Here is a 21157-nt window from a genome sequence, read left to right on the forward strand (position 1 = left end):
CCACTCTCCTAATAAAAATTGATCTGTGCCATTGAATAAGACAAGACAAAAACGACTATGTTGACTATTTCAAATTTAAGATTACTAACATCTACTGGGCCTTTAATGCTTCCCAGAAATTATCCTATATTTGCTTAGGTCCATCTTTAAACCAGCATTTCTCAAATTATCCATAGTGAGAGAGACCAGCTCCTTATAATTTTAAATCCATCTTGGTATAATACTTTGGTAAATTACAGCAAAAATGGGCTACAACAAAAATGAAATAAAGAAAGACATAAAAATATGGGTCTCTAATTTTACTCTGTCCAGTTGCTACGGAATCTTCTAAATACATATTCTTAATTTCTGAACTCATCTTTTCATGGAAAGATAACAAATAATTTGCAAAAAAAAAAAACACTGGTCTGCAGAATATCTCTGGAGTTCTACTGCTTTAAGTGACTAGAATATTTTGTACCTTCTCTCTTCTCAAACTTCCATCACTTCCTTAGCCTTCATCACTATCAGCTGATGATTTTGCTTCACCAAGACACTTGGCGGAATTACAAGAGAAGTTTCATAAGCTCTCCCTGGCATTTCTACTTATCTACCAGTATCTGTGCCCACATGCACTACCTTTTCTTACATTACTTATGGAAAAACCGCCATGCTCCTAGCAAAGGCCAATCCCTTTGCCTGAATGCTAGCGTCATGCCCTTCAATGCAAGGCTGCTGCTGGGGCAGCTCTTCCTCCTCTCTATGACCCCATTCCCATCAGCATGCAATCATGCTGCTGCTATTCCTCCCATCTGAGAAAACCTCTCATGGCCCTCCCTCCTCCTCCAAGAAGCACACTTTTTTCTCTGTCCCTTTCCTGCAAAACTCTTTAAATTAGTTGTTTATACTAGCTGTCTCCAATTTCTCTCCATAAGTCTCTCATGGACCCACTTAAGGCAGGTTTTCACTCCCACCACTGCACTAAAACTGCTCTTTTTAAGGTCATCAGTGATATCCGGATTTCCAAACCCAATGGACATTTTTCAGTCCTCATCTTTCTTGACCTGTCAGCAACATTCGACAATTGATGACCTTCTTCCTTCAAAAACTTTCTTTTCCGGTCTTCCAGGATACCGTTCTAGCTTGCATTTCCTCCCACTTTTCTGGCCTTTTCTTTTCAGTTTCCTCTGGCTGACCTGGAAATGTTGGCATGTCCATTCTTGGCCCTCTCCTCTTTCCTGTCTACACTTATTCCCTACATGATCTCATTTAACTTCATGACTTTACCATCTAGAGGTTGATGAATTTCAAATTCCTTTACCTCTTTCCTGACCCCCAGGCTGCCTAGTTGCCATCTCCCATTGGCTATCTGATGAGCATCTGAGTATCTCAAATTTAACATGTCCTGACATAGCTCCATGTATTCCTTCTACTTCAAACCACCTTTTCAGTTCCATTTTAGTCAGTAGTAACTCCATCCTTCTAAAGCCTAAAACCTGGGCATCATGATTCACATCACTTTTTTTCTCATACCCCACATCCAATGCCTTAGCAACTTTTATCAGCTAATCTCAGTTTACAAGATACCTAAAGGATGAAGAGTTTTTGCATAAAGATAAAAAAGTAATGCATTTAAAAACAGAAATATTAAGACAATGCCAATATTGCCTCTGGGCCCACTGAATATGGGAGATGCAAAATGAATAGCCTCCACTCCAGAGGGCTGCAGTAGCTTGCTGGGGGTGTAGAATGTTCTTAAGTTCTCCATAGGCAAGAGGAGAGGCAGATGTTGTGAAGAGACAGAGGATGAGAAGATTTTGCTAATAGTGAAATTATTGCTCCACAGGACGCAAAGGAGGATGCTGGGGAGATAACAGTGGAAGATATACCACCACCACCACCATCATCATCCTGCCATCTAATATCCCATTAGAAGGATAGTAAGTACATACACACACAGATGCTAACAGCTTGAATACATTATATATATGGCAATGTTAATAATTTAGTGCCAAGGCAAGGTAATCAATAATTCCTGAATCATAGCTAACTTATAAGAATTGCAGAGAAAGGACAAATATTATATGATTCCACTTATACAACATACCTAAGAATAGTCACATTCATAAAGACAGAAATTAGAATGGTAGTTACCAGGGGCTGGGACAAGGGAGGAATGGGGAATCAGTGTTTAATGGGCCCCGGGTTTCAGTTTGGGATGATGAAAAAGAGATGGATGGTGGTGATGGTAACACAACAATGTAAATGTGTTTAATGACACTGAACACTTAAAAATGATTAAAATGACAAATTTTATGTTATGTGTATTTTACATTAAAAAAGAATTGAAGCAGTGTGCATTTTAACATTTGGCTAATCCAAGGGGGTTCAGAGAGTGGCAACTGCACACTGTAACAGAGGTCTGACATATGAAAAGTGTTCTACACCCATTGTTGTATTTCATCCTCACCACGGTCTAATTAGGAAGGTATCGCCACTCCACCAGAGGAAAAGGAAAACTGAGAGTCAAAGAGATTTTTTCCAAAGATTTACAGCTAGTAAGTGATGGAGCTGGGAGTTACATCTGGGAACATGTGTTGTCTCCAGAGCTATGTGCTTTCTATGTGCTAACGACACCACACTGAAATAGGGGAGATATAAACTGTGCTTTAGAAATGTTCTGAAATCCATGTTGTAAGCCTGCAGCTCTGTAGTGGACCACTGGCAACCACCAGCAACAGATGGCTGAGGCAGGTCTTTTTAAACAAAAGCCACTTTGTGTTCCAGTGGAGGAGCTAGTGGTGCAAACAGGAGCAAGCACCGTCAGAAGTGGCTGAGGCTGTGAATGAAAGCACAGTGCTCAGGGCGAACACTGTGGAAGGACTCATCACTTCACATTGGGCTCATTAGCATTTCCTCACACACAGGCAGTGACCACCATTGTGGGGCATCACCCTTGGATAAGGCACAGCTGAAATATCGATGCTCAGAGGTAAATTTAAAATTTTATATCTGTACTTTAGAAATATGAGTGCTTCATAAATATGAGGCATTAAAATGATTTAGCATCTACAAAGCAGTCTGGGAAGAGGAACAGTTTTATCAGACTGGTCTCATAAAGCTTGCTGACTGCCAAAACAATAGTGCCAAAAAGGAATTCGGTTCAGACAACTCAGGGAAGCTTATTATACTGCCAACTTGAACTTTTCTTCTTTTCCCACTAAAACATGTTTTGGAAAATATATATATGTATCCTATTGTATAGGGAACTTCAAAAGGCTCAAGTGGACCACTGCAGAAACCTCAGAATACTGTCTTGAGAATACTTCAAAGATTTCCAAAACACATCAGTATAAAACATCTGCACTGTAAATTCAAGATGCCAATTGGGTTGCCAGTAAAGGCAAAGTTTAATATTCCCAGATGCTACTATACAGTATCTATGATATGTTGGCTGAATAGGGTATGCACATTTGCACATCATGGTATTTTTTCAAAATGTAAATTTAGTCCCTGGAGATATAACAATAGCAAGGCTGAATAAATTGTCTAAAAATTAAAATTCATATTTTTTTGTTAGTTTAAAAGATGGGGGAAAGCAGAGAGCAATAAAGCTAATTCATATATTAAATGTCATTTAAAAAATTGAGATAGTACCCCCAAAATCTTAAAAGCATGAATAGATCTGAAATAAATAGCTTTTTGTTTTGGCAGTGATTATTCCCATTACCAGAACTTCGTGAGCATGCAATGAAAGCTAAGTATGCTCAATTAGTTAATAAACTCTCTTTTTGAGAGGGTATCATAGCATACTCCATTTAAAAAGCATCTTATATATTAAGACAATTGAATTCTTTCTAGAATGTTCAAAACAAAATGAAGCATGATAATTTTACAACATCAAAGAAGACATACCTACATTAAAGAACTATTTTGGAGGATTTAGTAGTTCACAGAATCTTTGTCCTTGTTGGAGGTCATAGCAAGGATAGAATTGTGGAAGCAATTTGATTACGGAAGCTTTCTTTTACTTCACTTTATTTGTAGTTAAGCCTCAGTGGTGATAACCATAAAAAGTATTTTTAAGTACAAAGTTATTTTGGTTAACCCAAAGAACAATGTTTATCCAGTCGCTGTCTAGTTTAATTATTAAAAGGATTTTGAACTCAAAATATCATTATTGAAAGCAGAAAGGAAAAGTTGTCAAGTATGTGTGTCTTTTATACAGGTAATATGGCTGAAGTATCAGTCTCCAAATACTTTGGTGTTGTGTAAGGATCTTCAAGGTAGAGGTCAGTAAACTAGGTTTCTAGACTTTAATCACTAACCAGTCACGTGACCTAGGAAAAATAATTGCAGCTCTTTGCAACTATGTTTCTTCATTTTCAAAATAACATTGGATTAGACTAGTTTTTCTGACCAGCTTCATCACTGGGGACCTCGTTTCAGCAGCTGTCTTGGGACTCCTGATTGGGAATCTTTGATTAGCCTATGTGGTCAATTTGAGGTCAAACATACAATGTCTATCAGGTGTTAAGCTCAGATCATTGAAGTCCCAAAGTTTCCTTCCAACACTAACAGTCTATGATCTTGGGACTTATTTGGTGCCTATCCTTCAATCATCATCGACAATAATGAGTTATGGAATACCTATTATTTTACCACATTGTGCTAGTCAAGAGGATACTAAAAGGTTTAAAAGATTCCTGCTAGATCTGGTTGGGAAGATGGGTTAGATAGATAAAATTAAGGAAACAGAGTATTGTATACTGGGTGGGAATGACAACCTAGGCCCAGGGCATTTGGGAAGACCTTCAAAGAGGGGACTTTAGAGAGTTTAAGGTAGAATGTGGCAATGTGGTGATAAGGTCTTAACAGACAAGATAAAAGGAGTCACCAGAAACATGAGAGCTGGAATATTCAATGCCTGGCTTAGAATAAAGAGTAAGGTAGTTTGGCTGGAAAGAATTGTGTTATTATTTAATGAGTCTTTATTCCAAAATTGTATACAGCAGCTTAGCTGTTATTTTAGCAAATGTGGTAGCTATTATTGCTATATTTAGCCAACCTGTGGTACATCAGAGTATCCAACTGTTTACAATTACTTTTATTAACCCTAGGGAAATTATTGATGTGTCTCAGAATGTAACACTGACACAGTGGAACAATCGACGAATATTTATTGAATCCATATAGTGTGCAAGTCTTTATGGGGTATAAAACTGGATTGGAAAGTTTCTTGCCCTAAGGGAAAAAACTAGTTGCAGTTATAAAATGGCTGCAAGGAAAAAACCAAAATAAGGTACAAGGCTATATAGTGAATTTAGCACTTTTCAAAATGTAAACCTTCAAGCAACCCACAGTTACAAAAGTGATCTTATTCATACCCATGATGAGAAAGATTACCTTGGTACACTGATCACCCCAAGCCTGTAGCTCTGGTCCAGGTTACTTCATCCCACCAACTCTAGGACAGGATTCCTTTACATTTGTTCACACTACATATCCTCTACCTAGTGACCTCCAAACATTCCAAAGTTTTTTAAATTGTATTTTTGTTTTATAGGTCCTGTGAGATTTATGCTTTAAAGAGATTCTGTTCTGATGTGTTTCCAGGATTTGTTTCAAGATTTAGAGCTCCTTTTAGCAGTTCTTGTAGTGGTGGCTTGGTAGTGGTGAATTCTGTCAGCATTTGTCTGAAAAAGACTATCTTTCCTTCGTGCATGAAGCTTAATTTTGCTGGATACAAAATTCTTGGCTGATAATTGTTTTGTTTGAGGAGGCTGTAGATAGGGCCCCATTCCCTTCTAGCTTGTAGGTTTCTGCTGAGAAACTGCTGTTAACCTGATAGGGTACCTGGTGCTTTTGTCTCACAGCTCTTAAGATTCTTTCATTCATCTTAACTTTAGGTAACCTGATGACAATGTACTTAGGTGATGATCTTTTTGCGATGAATTTCTCAGATGTTCTTTGTGCTTCTTGTATTTGGGTGTCTAGGTCTCTATCAAGGCTGGGGAAGTTTTCCTCTATTATTCCTCCAAATATGTTTTCCAAACTTTTAGATCTCTCTTCTTCTCAAGAACACTGATTATCCTTAGGTTTTGCCGCTTAACATAATCCCAGACTTCTTGTAGGCTTTGCTCATATTTTCTTATTCTTTTTTCTTTGTCTTTGTTGGATTGGGTTAATTAGAAGACCTTGTCTTCGAGCTCTGAATGTCTTTCTTCTACTTGTTTGATTCTATTGCTGAGATTTTCCAAAGCATTTTGCATTTCTTTTTTTTTTTTTTTTTTTCAAGACAGTCTCACTCTATCACCCAGGCTGGAGTGCAGTTGTACAATCTCAGCTCACTGCAACCTCTACCTCCCAGGTTCAAGCAATTCTCCTGCCTCAGCTCCCCAGGTAGCTGGGATTACAGGTGCACACCACCTTGCCTGGCTAATTTTTGTATTTTTTTTTAGTAGAGACAGGGTTTCACCATGTTGGTCAGGCTGGTCTCAAACTCCTGACCTCAGGGGATCCCCCCACCTCCCAAAGTGCTAAGATTACAGGCGTGAGCCACCACTCCCGGCCAGCATTTTGCATTTGTATAAGTGTGTCTATTGTTTCCTGAAGTTTTGATTGTTTTTTATTTATATTATCTATTTCCTTGAATATTTCTCCCTTCACTTCTTGTGTCATTTTTTGGATTTCCTTGCACTGTGCTTCGCCTTTCTCTGTTGTCTCCCTGATTAGCTTAATAACTAACCTCCTGAATTCTTTTTCAGGTAAATCAGGGATTTCTTCTTGGTTTGGGTCTGTTGCTGGTGAGCTAGTGTGATTTTTGTGGGTGTTAAATAACTTTATTTTGTCATATTACCAGAGTTGGTTTTCTGGTTCCTTCTCATTCGGGTAGTCTCTGTCAGAGGGAAGGTCTAGGGCTGAAGGCTGTTGTTCAGATTCTTTTGCCTCATGGGGTGTTCCCTTGATGTAGTACTCTCCCCCTTTTCCTATGGATGTGGCTTCCCGAGAGCCAAGCTGTAGTGATTGTTGTCTCTCTTCTGGATCTAGCCACCTAGCAAGTCTGCCAAGCTCTGGGCTGGTAATGGGGGTTGTCTGCACAGAGTCCTGTGATGTGAACTGTCTGTGGGTCTCTCAGTGGTGGATACCAGCACAGTATTTGGGGTGTCTCCTGGGTCCTGCAGGAGGAATCTGCTTCCTTCAGGTCACACCCTACTTTTGTATATTGGATGTGGCTTCTGATGATGATGACAATGATAAGGATGCTTGCTTTCCCCCGCCTTCTGCAGGGTTCCCCTGGGCGCTGCACTCCTCCACAGCCACTTTCCTCCTGATACCTGCCTCACTCTCATGTTTTCCATTCCAAAGTTTAAGTTCCAAATAGAATACATGTTTTTTCTCCCTGACACATCATCTCCCCTGCACCCCACAACAAGCAAATATAAGAAAAACAGAAACCACTTCAATTGACACCTCCATCCCCCACAAAACAACAAAACCCCACCAAACCATTCTTTCCCTGACAATTCCTACCCTTGGTGAATGGTACTACTTCCAGCAACCCAGTCCCCAGGTCAGAAGATTTGGGCACTGGAAGAAAGGCACAGTGGGATCAGGGAAGATTGTGTACCTGAAAGGGTAGTGACAAAGGATTTCCATGAGGCCGAGGGATCTGTTTGTCCTGTTCATTGTATTTCTACAGGACCGAGAACAGTAATTGGCACTAAGTAATTGTTTAGTAAGCATTTGTCAGATTAAGCAGAAATTTGCTCAAACATAGAAATTATTGCCTTATCAAAAGGGGGGAATACTTTACTATATCCTTTTGTTCTTTCCTTGACAGCATAAAGTTTGATCCACAGATTCTTGAACTGGTATGATCAGTACTTTGGTTCTGTTTCATCAAAGGCTGAATAGACTTTTGTGAGTTAGCTCTGAAATTTAAGCAGCATTTATAATAGGACTTCTGAGGGAAATGGTATTTAGGATTTCAAGCAGCCAATTTACAAACGTGTTTTTGGAACACATCCTGTTTATAAAATTGGGGGTTCTCTGTATTCATTATGATAAATATTAAATGGATGTGTCAGATACTAGACACTAAAGGTGTGCTGAAGAGGGCAAGATTGCTTCCAGTGGGGTAGGTGAGAGATCTTTTCAAGATGGAGGATTTATGCAGAGCCTTTAAGAATAGGTGGGAGTTGGAAAGGCAGAGAGAAGGTAGAAGGGAAAACTAGATGACAGGAAAATTATGAGGAAATGCAAGAATTAACAAGGAGAGCAAAGGGATAATGAGTAAATGTTTAAGTTGTGCACAGAAGTATCTGATATGCAGAAAACATGTTACCACAAGAGTAGCATTTTAGCAAGATTAACCTCAGGGTTATCTGTGTAATGATTTGGAGTTGGGCAAGACTGGAAACAGGAAATCAATTAAGAGTCTATTTTGTAAGTCCTGAGATGAGTCAATGGTCCAAACAAGAGTGGTAGTAAATATGCAAAGAAAATGGAAAAAGACAATAGGAAATGAATTGTATTTTATTATCAATACTTCACAGAGCAGAAAATATATCCAGGTCTTTTGTTTTATAGTAAATGTATAAACTACAGTGAGATGTTCTCTGAAATATTCTTTAGTAAGGTCTTGCATTATTTCTGTTGAAGGTACTTTTGTTTATGTAAAAGACATAATGAATAATGTATAATTATACTGACAGTTAGTTGACCTTTTCATTATTAAAAGGACACACTGGCATTTCTATTTATAGAAAAACTGTGGATTAAATAACCTGAAAAACTCTCCCATTGTAAATAATTTGGAAGGCCTGGAGCAGTGGCTCACACCTGTAATCCCAGCACTTTGGGAGGCCAAGGCAGGTGGATCACCTGAGGTCAGGAGTTCGAGACCAGCCTGGCCAACGTGGCAAAACCTCATCTCTACTAAAAATACAAAAATTAGCTGGGTGTGGTGGCGGGTGCCTGTAGTCCCAACTACTCGGGAGGCTGAGGCAGGAGAATCATTTGAACCCAGGAGGCGGAGGTTGCAGTGAGCTGAGTTCACACCACTGCACTCCAGCCTGGGTGATAGAGCAAGACTCTCTCTCAATAACATAACAAAACAAAACAAAAATGACTAAGAAAAATCATTTGGAAACTCAGGGTAAAATCAAACATATCCATGCACCAAAAATGAAGAAGGAATTGAAAACCAAAGTGGTGCCGGGGAAGATGATGTTATGGTTGCCTGAAGGATTTGTTGGTCTCGTTAACCTAGAGCCTTGGGTTTACTCTCCCATGCAAGACCTAGGGCCAGTGACAGGTTAGATTCCCACATACTGCTAGACCTCTCAAAAGGCTGTGACCTCAAAAAAAAGGGCTAGCTAACAAAAAAATGTCTACCAACACAGGAAGGTAACAAGAAAGCTTGATTTTCATGTATGCTCCACATGGACCAAAATAGTATCCTCTTAAAATTCGTAACCACAAGCCCTCATTTGTCATTTGAACTTACACCGCTTGTAGAACCCAGGAACTCTTCCACACTGAGAAATTAACCTAAAAAAAGTAATCAAGGTCAGGCTGGTAAACCTCCAGAGTGCTTGGTGGAGGCAAATGCAATATCTTTCTGGAGGGTTACCTCTTACACCCTAGTTGCACATAAATTCCATACACAAGCAGAGCAGATAAAAACTTACAAAAGACACAAGGAAATAATCTACTATGAGTGAGAGTTAGCAGATATATCAAATAGCATGATTATATTTCAAGAGCTTCAATTAATATAAGTATTGGTTAGTTAGATATTACAAAATCTTTTTTTTTTTTGAGATGGAGTCTTGTTCTTGTTGCCCAGGCTGGAGTGCAACGGCACGATCTTGGCTCACTGCAACCTCTGCCTCCCAGGTTTAAGTGATTCTCCTGCCTCAGCCTCCCAAGTAGCTGGGATTACAGGCGACTGCCACCACGCCCAGCTAATTTTTGTATTTTTAGTAGAGAGGGAGTTTCGCCATGTTGGCCAGGCTGGTCTCAAACTCCTGACCTCAGGTGATCCACCCGCCTCGGCCTCCCAAAGTGCTGGGATTACAGGCGTAAGCCACCACACCTGGCCTACAAAATCTTTATATACTTGAAGACTTCAAAAAAGAAATTAAAAACAATAGAAAAGAACAAGTCATTAACTTTAAAAAAAGATATTTTGAGACCTCATTCTGGGCAGGTTATTGGGAAACAGGAGAAAGTTGGGCACAAAGCAGGGCTAAGATGAATGTCTGGGAATCGTCAACACTTCAAACCTAGTGTCCAAGGGGCTAGTGTGAACTTCCACTCTATTCAATTAATACTGATACTTAAAATGTCAGATTTTCTTAGTGAAGCCTCATGGCATGGATCTTCATTAAGTGGTGATAATTTAAGTAAAATGGTGGAAGAATAGTGGCTGTGAAATTCTGTTTAGTTCAAAGCAAGACTCTAGCCACCAGGTAGCAGGGGTAGAGGGGTCAGAGTAGGGGTGGAAGATAGCAGCTGACAAGGACTTGGGTGACTGTCAAGACCCTGGTCAAGAAGGCTTGAATGTAGGGAAGATGTATATCCTACAAGATAAATTGGGAAAGAAGTCCTGTAATACAGATTAGGCATGCATGAGGAAGATAGAAAGCAGGAATGACATAGTTCAGGGTTGGAAATATGGGTACCCTGGATACAAGACTTAGGTTAACATGGCTAGTTCCAGACCCTACATGCTGATGGGAATGGAGTTTCCAATATGCTGCCAGGCTTTCTTGCTCAGATCTTGAGCAAATTTAGGGCCTACTGCTAGTTGGAGTTTCATGAGGCAGGAACTGATACAACAAACTATATTTATATGTCCACTTATCTCTAGACTGTGCAATACCCTTAGGTTTTAAAAAATGAATCTTACATTAGTATTGGGTAATAAAACAACTGTCATCCCTTTAACTTTATTCAAAACATCATGCAAAAATACTTCTTTTTGCAGACATGACTTCTATTTGAATGAATGTTGAATCTCACTGAACACATTTATGGTAAGTCCATCCAATTCTGCTATCTGGCTTCCACTACCACTATAATTTCTTTTAAGGTGTTTATAAAACAAAAAGCACTTTTTTGCTGATAAAGTATCTTTACGGGAGTAATTTTTCATTTTAGAAAATTTTACTTTGAACTTTCCAGGATTTCCCCCCCAAGTTTAGAATGTTTTCTGTTAGAGAGATGGAATCCCAGTTGGCCCTCATCTCTCCACCTTAATGGCCTGCTGTATTGCTGTCCAGCTGCAGGGTCAGTCCAGATGAGCTGCTCCCTTCTTTCTGGAAATAGCCTACAGCTTCCCTACTCCTAGGGTTGAGGGTTTGCTTCTGAGAACCACAAGGTCGTTCTGGCCCTTTTGGGTCAGATCTCTTGGGAACTGATGCTGCCAAATTGCATTTGAGATTCCAGATTCTCTGGGACCCTTGACTCAAATGGCTCCTTGTTCTTCCCCTCTGCCCTCCACAGAGCCCTCCTCCTCCTCAGCGCATCCTCTTGCTGTCCCCATCTCAGTCTCCAGCTCACAGTTCCTGCTTTAGAGGATTTTCAGCATTCTGTTCAGCTGGAACTGTGCAAAATGCTAGGAGTACCAGCAATCTTCCAGAGTTAGAAAGTGCTGTTTCCCATAAAATAAAATAGGATTCTGAGCTTCTATGTTTGACTTTGAAGGCAGAGAGAAAGCTAACGAAGATTAGTTTACAGTGTGCTCTAAAATTTCCAAAGTGTATTCCATGATACATCTCATCTTGAGAAATGCCTAGGAGAAAAACAAGGTTGGTCAAAGTACTTCAGGTGAAATTGGTTAAAGAAATTTATAGAAATCTGCATACTATCCTTGTTCATAGAAATTTGCAATCCACAGCAGCATGCTAACAGCCCTGAGAAGCCCTGTAGTAAGGTAACCTGTTTGACTTTGATTAATACAGTGTTTTCCAAACTTTTTGACCACTGCAACTTTTTTTGGAATAATACATATTATCATCCAGAAGAAGCCAGAATGCTGGGGACCACACTTTGGAAAACACTAGAACCACCTGCACCTAATGACATTGACTCAGGCCTCACTTCCTTTGCAGCTACTGTTGTCTTTGCCAGAGAAGCTCATTTTCCCTTTCTGGACCTTTCTTCTTTCTTGGTCTCTGTGATGTTCCTTATTCTAGTGCTCCTCCTATCTCTTCATGGTGTCCTAAAACTGGGTGTTCTCCAAGGTCCAGGCTTCAGCTCAGTTCTTTCTTTTCTTCCTTAGGGGTCACATTCTATATATTGTCTTCAATCATCACTCATATATGGACTTAAAAAAATTAATCCCTACTATCTCTCCAAGCTCTAGTGCTGCATCTCAAAATGCCCCAGAACGTTTTCACTTGTGTATTTTGCTGGCACCTCAAATTCAACATATTTATATCTCACTTTCTACAAAATGCAGGCTTTTTTGACTTCCCCCAAGGACTGGTCACTTTGGCTATGATTTTTGTGGACAATATATTTTCAGAAATATTAAATAAGGGCTTCATTTGAATAGAACCCTGTCATTTGGCATTATTTTTTGCTGACATATACATTGAGGGGAAAAGCTCCTCAAAATCAAGCACTTTCAGGCCTGCATTATGTACTATAGATACTAGATTAAGAGAAACTATGGTGGTAAGAAATGATATCACTCTTTTTTTTTTTTTTTTGAGACGGAGTCTCGCTCTGTCGCCCAGGCTGGAGTGCAGTGGCGTAATCTCGGCTCACTGCAAGCTCTGCCTCCGGGGTTCATGCCATTCTCCTGTCTCAGCCTCCCAAGTAGCTGGGACTACAGGCGCCCGCTACCACGCCCGGCTAATTTTTTGTATTTTTAGTAGAGACGGGGTTTCACCGTGTTAGCCAGGATGGTCTCGATCTCCTGACCTCATGATCCGCCCGCCTCGGCCTCCCAAAGTGCTGGGATTACAGGCGTAAGCCACCGCGCCCGGCTGAAATGATACCACTCTTAATGTCCTTTTATTAAAATCACAAAGGATAACCTCTATTTAGTCACCAAAGTTAACTATTTAACTTTTAAAATATAAGGCAAAATGTCAAAAATGAATAGCCTTCATATACATAACCAATAACCATAACCAGTTACAGTCCATAAAGTTACAGAAAAATCCCATTTTAATAGCAATAAAGAAGATTAAAAACTCAGGAATAAACATAATACGAAATATGCAAAACCTAGATGTGAACAATTTAAAACACTCCTGAAAGCCAGAAAAGTAGACTTGTGCAAATGGAAAGACAATCTCTATTCTTGGGTAAGATAAGTCAATATTATAAACATGTCAGTTATCCTTAAATCAATTTATAGATTTAATGCAATCTCAATGAAAATACCAAGAAGCTTTTTTATGGAGTTGTATAAATTGACACAAAGTTCACTTGGAAAAACAAACATGCAAGAATAGTCAGGATAACACTGAAAAACAAAAACTGCAAGAAAAGAAAAACACTGAAGAAGATAAAGTACTTCATGTAAAAAGGGGGTTTTAAGAAAATAAACATTTATCTGCTCACTTTTGAAAAAGGGATGCAAGAGGGATAAACCAGAAACAATGAGATAGGTTACCTACAGGGAGCAGACAAAGATGGGGCGGAAAGAATGTGTAGGAAGAATGAGGGGAGAGTGCCACTTCTCTGTATAGATCTTTTGTTTTTGCTTTGTTTTGTTTTTGAGACAGGGTCTGGCTCCGTCGTCCGGGCTGGAATGCAGTGGCATGATGATGGCTTACTACAGCCTCAAACCCCGAGGCTCAAGCGATCCTCCCACTTCAGCCTTCGGAGTAGCTGGGACTACAGGTACGCACCACCACACCTGGGTTTTTTTTTTTTTTTTTTTTGAGACGGAGTCTCGCTCCATTGCCAGGCTGAAGTGCAGTGGTGCAATCGCGGCTCACTGCAACCCCTGCCTCCTGGGTTCAAGCAATTCTCCTGCCTCAGCCTCCTGAGTAGCTGGGACTACAGGTGCGTGCCACCATGCCCAGCTAATTTTTGTATTGTTAGTAGAGATGGTGTTTCACCATATTGGCCAGGCTGGTCTTGAACTCCTGACCTCAGATGATCCACCTGCCTTGGCCTCCCCAAGTGCTGGGATTACAGGCACGAGCCACCATGCCTGGCCTGCCTGGCTAATTTTTAAATTTTTTTGTAGAGGTGGGGGTGTTACTATGTTATTCAGGCTGGTCTTGAACTCGTGGGCTCAAGTGATCCTCCTGCCCAGGCCTCCCAAAGCGCTGGGATTACAGGCCTGAGCCACCATGCCGGGACTGTACATCTTTCTGTATAGCTCTGACTATCATAAACATGGTAACAGCCCATATATCCACCTCCCCAAATAAATAATTAAAATCACCCAGGATGTGGGGGAACCCCAAATGGAATATGAAGAGTGGTAGATGAAACTAAGTGCATTAAATGAATAACATAATCACACTGAAGTAAATGGGGAAGGAAAGAACTAACTTGAGTATCCTTGGAAAATAGTATTTTGACTACAAACTGTAAGATGAAAGACCAAAAATCTGGATAGAAATATTGTACTCTAATTAGTAAATTTGTTTCTTGGGGAGATGGGTTTGCAATTCTTAAAGTACTTTATGTGTACACATTACTATGATTGAACAAATAAGAAAATATATTGTGGATAATGAGAGCCAGGTTTCCCACTGTTAGAGAAAAATTTACAAATAAGGAAAGAGGGGAAGGCTAAGAATGAACTTTGTGTTGGATTAAAATTGAAGGTATCAGTATAAATTCATGGTTTTATATACACATACACACACAGATATTTTTAGAAATAAATGCAGACGTGTGAGAGTGTGTTAATATACACACATATTTCCTGTCTTTCTGGGCTGAGAAGACCTGGAAGAAATGATGACCCAGGAACATTGGGCATACCTAACAAACAGATATTGGTTTCTTTTCTTTTCCTTTATTTTCTTTCTTTCTTTCTTTCTTTCTTTATTTTTGTGAGATGGAGTCTCACTCTGCGGCCCAGGCTGGAGTACAGTGACACAATCTTGGCTCACTGCAACCTCTGCCTCCCAAGTTCAAGTGAGTCTCTTGCCTCAGCCTCCCAAGTAGCTGGGAATACAGGTGCACACCACCACACCTGGCTAATTTTTGTGTATTTTTAGTAGACATGGGGTTTTGCCATGTTGGCCAGGATGGTCTAGAATTCCTGACCTCATGTGATCTGACTGCCTTGGCCTCCCAAAGTGCTGGGATTACAGGTGTGAGCCACCATGCCTGGCCCAGATCTTGGTTTCTAAATATCATTCTCCATTAAAAGAAACCAAGGCTCCTTGGAAAATGATTGCTTCTGTGTCTGGGGCAGGGAAAGTAGAAAATTAGTCTAGAATATCTTCTAGCACCAGAAAATAAGGAAATAAAGAATTGTTCAAAAGACAATACAGGCATTTTTGGAAGGACACAGAAATCAACTTGAAAGATCGCCAATAGATCAATCTGGGAAAATTTGAGCCAAAAAAAAAAAAGTTAGTTTTTGGTTATAACCAATAGGATTCCTAAAATAAACATCCATACATTCATACTGATATAAATAGTCAGATAAATAAATAAAGGGGGAGAAGGCACAACTCTTCTTTACAAGTAGAATTTAAATGAATAAATGTAGAAAAAATGTTAAAAATATTATGGAAAGTCGCCATTAGGCAAACACCAAAGCAATCATTGTTGCAGGCAAGAACCATCTACCAATAACTAAAGTTGCTCGACAAAAGTATGATTACAAACAGGGTTTTTCATAGTCTCAAAGTAGCTCCCACAATGTGCTTATTAATTACAAAGAAAATAAAGTTACTTTATAATGGAGAAACCTGGCAGATACTACCTTAACTAAACGATCACATTTAACATTACCAGTAGTAAAATATATTGATGTGTACCCCGTAACATGATGTACTGGCAAAAGCACCATGTCGCTTCAATGGTATGCTTGCCAAAAACACATAACCTCAATTTATCATGAGAAATATCAGGCAAACTCAAATTAAGAGACATTGCACAAAAGAACTGACTAGTATTTATCAAAAGTGTCAACGTCATGAAAGACAAAGATAAAAGAAAAACTGAGGAACTGTCACTGGTTGGAAACTGGGGACATGACAACTAAATGCAATGTGAGATCCTGGACCAGAAGAAGGAAGTTAGTGGGAAAATGGAAGAAATTAGAATAAACTTCGTAGATTGGTCAATTGTATTATAATTTCGTGGTTTCAATAATTTTACTATGTTATATTTTATACTTAACAAATACATGTACATTTTACAAATACAAGTACACTACATTTGCAAATACCACTTGTATTTACATAAAATAAAAAATTCTATTTCTCTATTAGATATTAACATTAGAGAAATCTGAGTGAAGGGCATATGAGAATTATCTGTACAATGTTTGCCACTTTTCTATAAGTCTAAAATTATTCAAAATAAAAGTTAAAGACAATTAGATAAATTAGCACATAATTTTCAGCTTTTAGGAGTAAATAATACTCAAGAACTGAAATTTTAAAAACCTACTGAGAAAGCAATGATATTTAATTTAATTTTTGGCCTGTTACAGTATATTTTAATCCAATTTACATTTTCTTTAAAGTATTTTCTATGTAGCAGAGTAGCACAGTAGAAGCATGCTGGGCCCATAAAGTATTTTCTTACGACAACATAATCTGGCAGAGCTGGTAAGCTTAACATGCTTTCCGGTATGCCAATTTTTTTCTAAAATCCTGTGTCTTGCTGTTAACATACAGTTCAACATGTTAATGGGCATTAAGGAAAAGTTAAGAGATATAAGAAAAATATACAGGTTACTTATATGACCTTTAAATTGTTGTTAGAGACCAAAGTAAATTTATTATTATTTTAAAAAAGTTATTAAGTATTATCTTTGTTTACCCTGACTTCATTTAATTTTAAGACACTAAAATTGTTTTCCATATTTGCGTTTTTGTATGTGCCCAACTATACTCCTAGGTATATAAGCTAGTTCTCTTTTCTCAGCTGTGTAGGGATCTAGTTACAAATCCTCTGGAGAAAACTGGATGAAGGAGTTGTGTGGAGAAATTGAATTCTCTGATCCTTTCCTAAGCTAGTGAAAGGCCTTCTTGAGTTTTTAATACTTCAGCCTTAGATTGCAGTGTAGATGCAGCTGATGTGCTTGGAGTGCTCCATACAAAAAATATCCTTTTTTTCCTGAACTGGAGGAGTAGCCTGACAGCACTACTGGCATTTTAAAAACAACTTTAAACAAAGCAGAGGAAGATGGGATTTTTAATACTTGGAATTAGGTCCTTTACTTGCAGTAAAATGCAGACAAAACTAAATAGAAGATAAGTTCATGTGGATTCATGTGAATAACTGGCTTCAACAGGGAAGAGAAGAATATTTAGTCAATTAAAAAAATCCAGAGAAAAAATGGAAATGATTGCTGTGATTGGCAGGAGGAACTACTATCTGATATTAGTTGTTTTTATTCCTTTTGAGTTCCTGTGCTTTATTTCTGGGATACTGTTAAGAAAAAGAAAAAGGAAGTTGGCAAGATACCAAATATGTCATACTAACCAGCAGCTTAAAATGGTTGCTTTCAATAATTTTGAAGAGTTATATGGTGTGATGTTTTCATTTTATGTAGGAAGGAAGGGATTGCTATGAACAAACCATGTTGTGCCTCTGAGGAATTGTGAGGCTCAAGCATGTGCCAAAACAAGGTTGGTCATTATTCTTGTGAATGCTGAGATATTTGATGAGGTTTCAAATATCTGAAATTACTGAAGGTGCATTTTCTATTAGCCCAGTTAGTTATTTTTCAGATATCCAAATTTTGGAAAGTCATTTGGTGTACTGGCAAGGGCATATCACTTACCCTGATGAGTGTGGTAGCTGTGCAACATGGCAACATAAAACCTTTCTTAGATAACATTGCCTGTAACTTTGAATGTGTTTGTACACTCTTTCAGTAGCATGTATTACACTGTGTTGAAATGGTCTGTTTGCTTGACCATCTTCTTAATTGGATGGTAAACCCCTGGAGAGCAGACACTGACTTCTGTTCACCATGTATCTCTAGACGTTGAGGACCCAACACTCCAAAATGAGATTCAATAATTACCTGAAGAATGAATGAGTGAATGAATCTCATTCTCTACTATAGATTCTGATTTGAACAGAAGGCAAAGGAAAATGGTGATGACCATGCTGTTTTGCATTATTGCCAGCTTTATATTAGAGGGACCTATTTCTCCATCATGGCAGCCTCTTCCTCAAAGTAGTTCCAAGTATTCAGGAGTCCTTTCAAATTTCTGCTTTCTTAGGGTAAACTCCTTACCAGTTATTTGCCAATGCTCTTGCTTCAGGGTTCCTTAAGCATCATTGCCATCCTTTCAGCTTTGTTTAGGGGCTATAAGGTAAAATGTAACAACTCAAATACAGTTTAAAACCAATGTCAAATTAACAAAAGTGTCTATAACTGGTCTACAAAGTTTGCCAATTTCTCCCTGCTTAACACATTATTTAGTATTCAACAATAGAAATCACATATCCAGATGTGTCTTGCCCATTTGTATACAGTCTTTTTTTTTTAATTTTTTTTGAGATGGAGTCTCCCTCTGTCGCCCAGGCTGGAGTGCAGTGGCACAATCTCTGCTCACCGCAAGCTCTGCCTCCGGGGTTCACACCATTCTCCTGCCTCATCCTCCTGAGTAGCTGGGACTACAGGCGCCCGCCACCACGCCTGGCTAATTTTTTGTATTTTTAGTAGAGATGGGGTTTCATCGTATTAGCCAGGATGGTCTTGATCTCCTGACCTAGTGACCCCCCCGCCTTGGCCTCCCAAAGTGCTGGGATTACAGGTGTGAGCCACCGCGCCTAGCCAGTGTTGTTGTTCTGTCTGCACATGTTCTCTTATTATTACCATAAGAGTGAATCTCTGCCATGGAACATCAAACATGGAGCTGGTTTGAAATTGCCTGTCAGCAGTATAATTAATAGACTGTCTATTATGCAAGACCTAGATGTAGACAGGTTAGAGCACTTGCTATATTAGTCACTTTTAAAGAAGTTCTACCCAGTGTGACAAAAACACCCTTTTTCCCCAAATGGTAAAAGTGGCATAAAAATATTCCAGGAAGTTTGGAAGGCAGCAAAAAATAAAAATAAAAATCCCATGTTGCCTTGATACAACAGTGTTATCACATTTGAGAAATCCCATCCAGTTTTTTTATATACATGATTTTTTGCATTCTTGTATTCACAAGAAAATACATTTTACATTCTGCTGTTTTTCCTTAACATTGCATCATTTACATTTTTCATGCTATTGCATGGATTTCATACATATTAATTATAGCTTCAGAAAGAAAGTATATCCTTGTTAGCCAGATCTGGAAGCACAACATACACCAAAGGATGAGGCAATTGTGTGTGTGTGTTTTCCTTTATCTTATAAATATTAAATTTATTGCTATGGTGATTTGGTGTTGACTATTTTTGTTAGCGTTGTTTAGTGTTAATTATATTTACGTGAAAGAAAGTAGTTACTTTCACATATATATAATACTTCTATTGAAGGCATCTTCAGTTCTGTTCCTCTTGATTAACCCAATCATCTGAATTCCCCCTCCTGCCCACCGCAGGGGTGGTAATTAATGCATCATTATATTTTACTACTTCTTTCATAGAAATGAAAAATATTAAAAGGCTTAGATGATTTGTCTAAGTTTTATTTATTTATTTATATATATTTTTTGAGACAGAGTCTCGCTCCGTTCCCCAGGCTGGGGTGCAATGGCATGACCTTGGCTCACTGCAACCTCCACCTCCCAGGTTCAAGCAATTCTCCTGCCTCAGCCTCCCAAGTAGCTGGGATTACAGACATGTGCCACCACGCCTGGCTAATTTTTTGTATTTTTAATAGAGACAGGGTTTCACCATGTTGGCCAGCCTATTCTTGAACTCCTGACCTCAGGCAATCCACCTGCCTCAGCCTCCCAAAGTGCTGGGATTACAAGCGTGAGCTACCGCACCTGGCTTGTCTAAGTTTTAAAACGAGTATCCACAGTACAGCACTCTAATTCTTACTGTGGACAGCAGTACTATGGTTTTGGCTGTCAAGCATATATATGCTTATATATGTCAAGCAAATATATATATATATATATATAGGTTTTTTGTTTGTTTTTTTTCTGAGACAGGGTCTCACTCTGTCTCCCCGGCTGGAATGCAGTGGTGCAATCACAGCTCACTGCAGCCTCAGGCTCGAGCAGATCCTCCCACCAGGTGCATACCACCACGCCGGGCTAATTTTGGTATTTTTTGTAAAGATGGGGTTTCACTATGTTGCCCAGGCTGGTCTGAAACCTGCCTCAACCTCCCAAAGTGCAGGGATTACGGGCGTGAGCCACTTCGCCCGACCTCAAGCATATTTTCTCCCATTTTCCTTCTTGTCACAGGCCACATTTCCCCCTGGCCTGGTAAATCATTCAGGCCGTTCACTTGGACAAAGTACTTAATCCAGAGTGAGACCATGCAAGCAAGGACAATTATAATTCTTCCCTGAAATGAATACAGCATAAGGAAGTTGGAAGAGAGTAACTCTCTTTACTGTTGGGTTGCCAAGCCTGGAAGATGTCAAGTTGGTGCTGCTGGCTGCTATTTTTCCTGACATCTGAGAGAAGGCATGTCTTCAGTTAAAAAGAAGAAAGCTGAACAGAGATGAGAGATAGAGAGCTGAAGGACTAAGGTATTGGTTCCTAGAACCCTCCATTCTGTTCTGTGAATTATTTCTGTATCTTTTCTTCCACTATGGAGCAATAAAATTAAACTTTCTTAAGCTGAGTTTAATTGTGTATTTTTTTTTTATAACTTGCAACCAGAAAAGTCCTTATACAGTTCCTGTAACTGTAGATAAGACATTACCACCAGCAGCAAAGAGCAGGCAATATAGATAGAGTAAAAAGATTCAGCCCCCTAGAATATGGTAAAGCTATGAAAATGAGGCAACATATAGGCTCAAGGTGGAAGAATATTTTGGAAATTTAGCATCCTAATATCTTTTGAAAAGCAGTTAATATTTGAATAATCTAGG

The 21157-nt window shown here is 39.1% G+C and overlaps 1 long non-coding RNA gene across 1 annotated transcript; it reads left to right on the top strand.

Annotated features, from left to right (window-relative positions):
• The first annotated feature begins 2786 nt into the window (after window positions 1-2786).
• LOC129532072 (uncharacterized) lies at window positions 2787-20875 on the top strand. Its single transcript, XR_008677691.2, has 3 exons — window positions 2787-2971; window positions 13731-13848; window positions 20523-20875. It is a non-coding gene; the product is annotated as an uncharacterized lncRNA (long non-coding RNA).
• Window positions 20876-21157: the final 282 nt, after the last annotated feature.

Source organism: Gorilla gorilla, chromosome 11, assembly GCF_029281585.2.
Source record: "Gorilla gorilla gorilla isolate KB3781 chromosome 11, NHGRI_mGorGor1-v2.1_pri, whole genome shotgun sequence".
Classification (NCBI taxonomy): domain Eukaryota; kingdom Metazoa; phylum Chordata; class Mammalia; order Primates; family Hominidae; genus Gorilla; species Gorilla gorilla.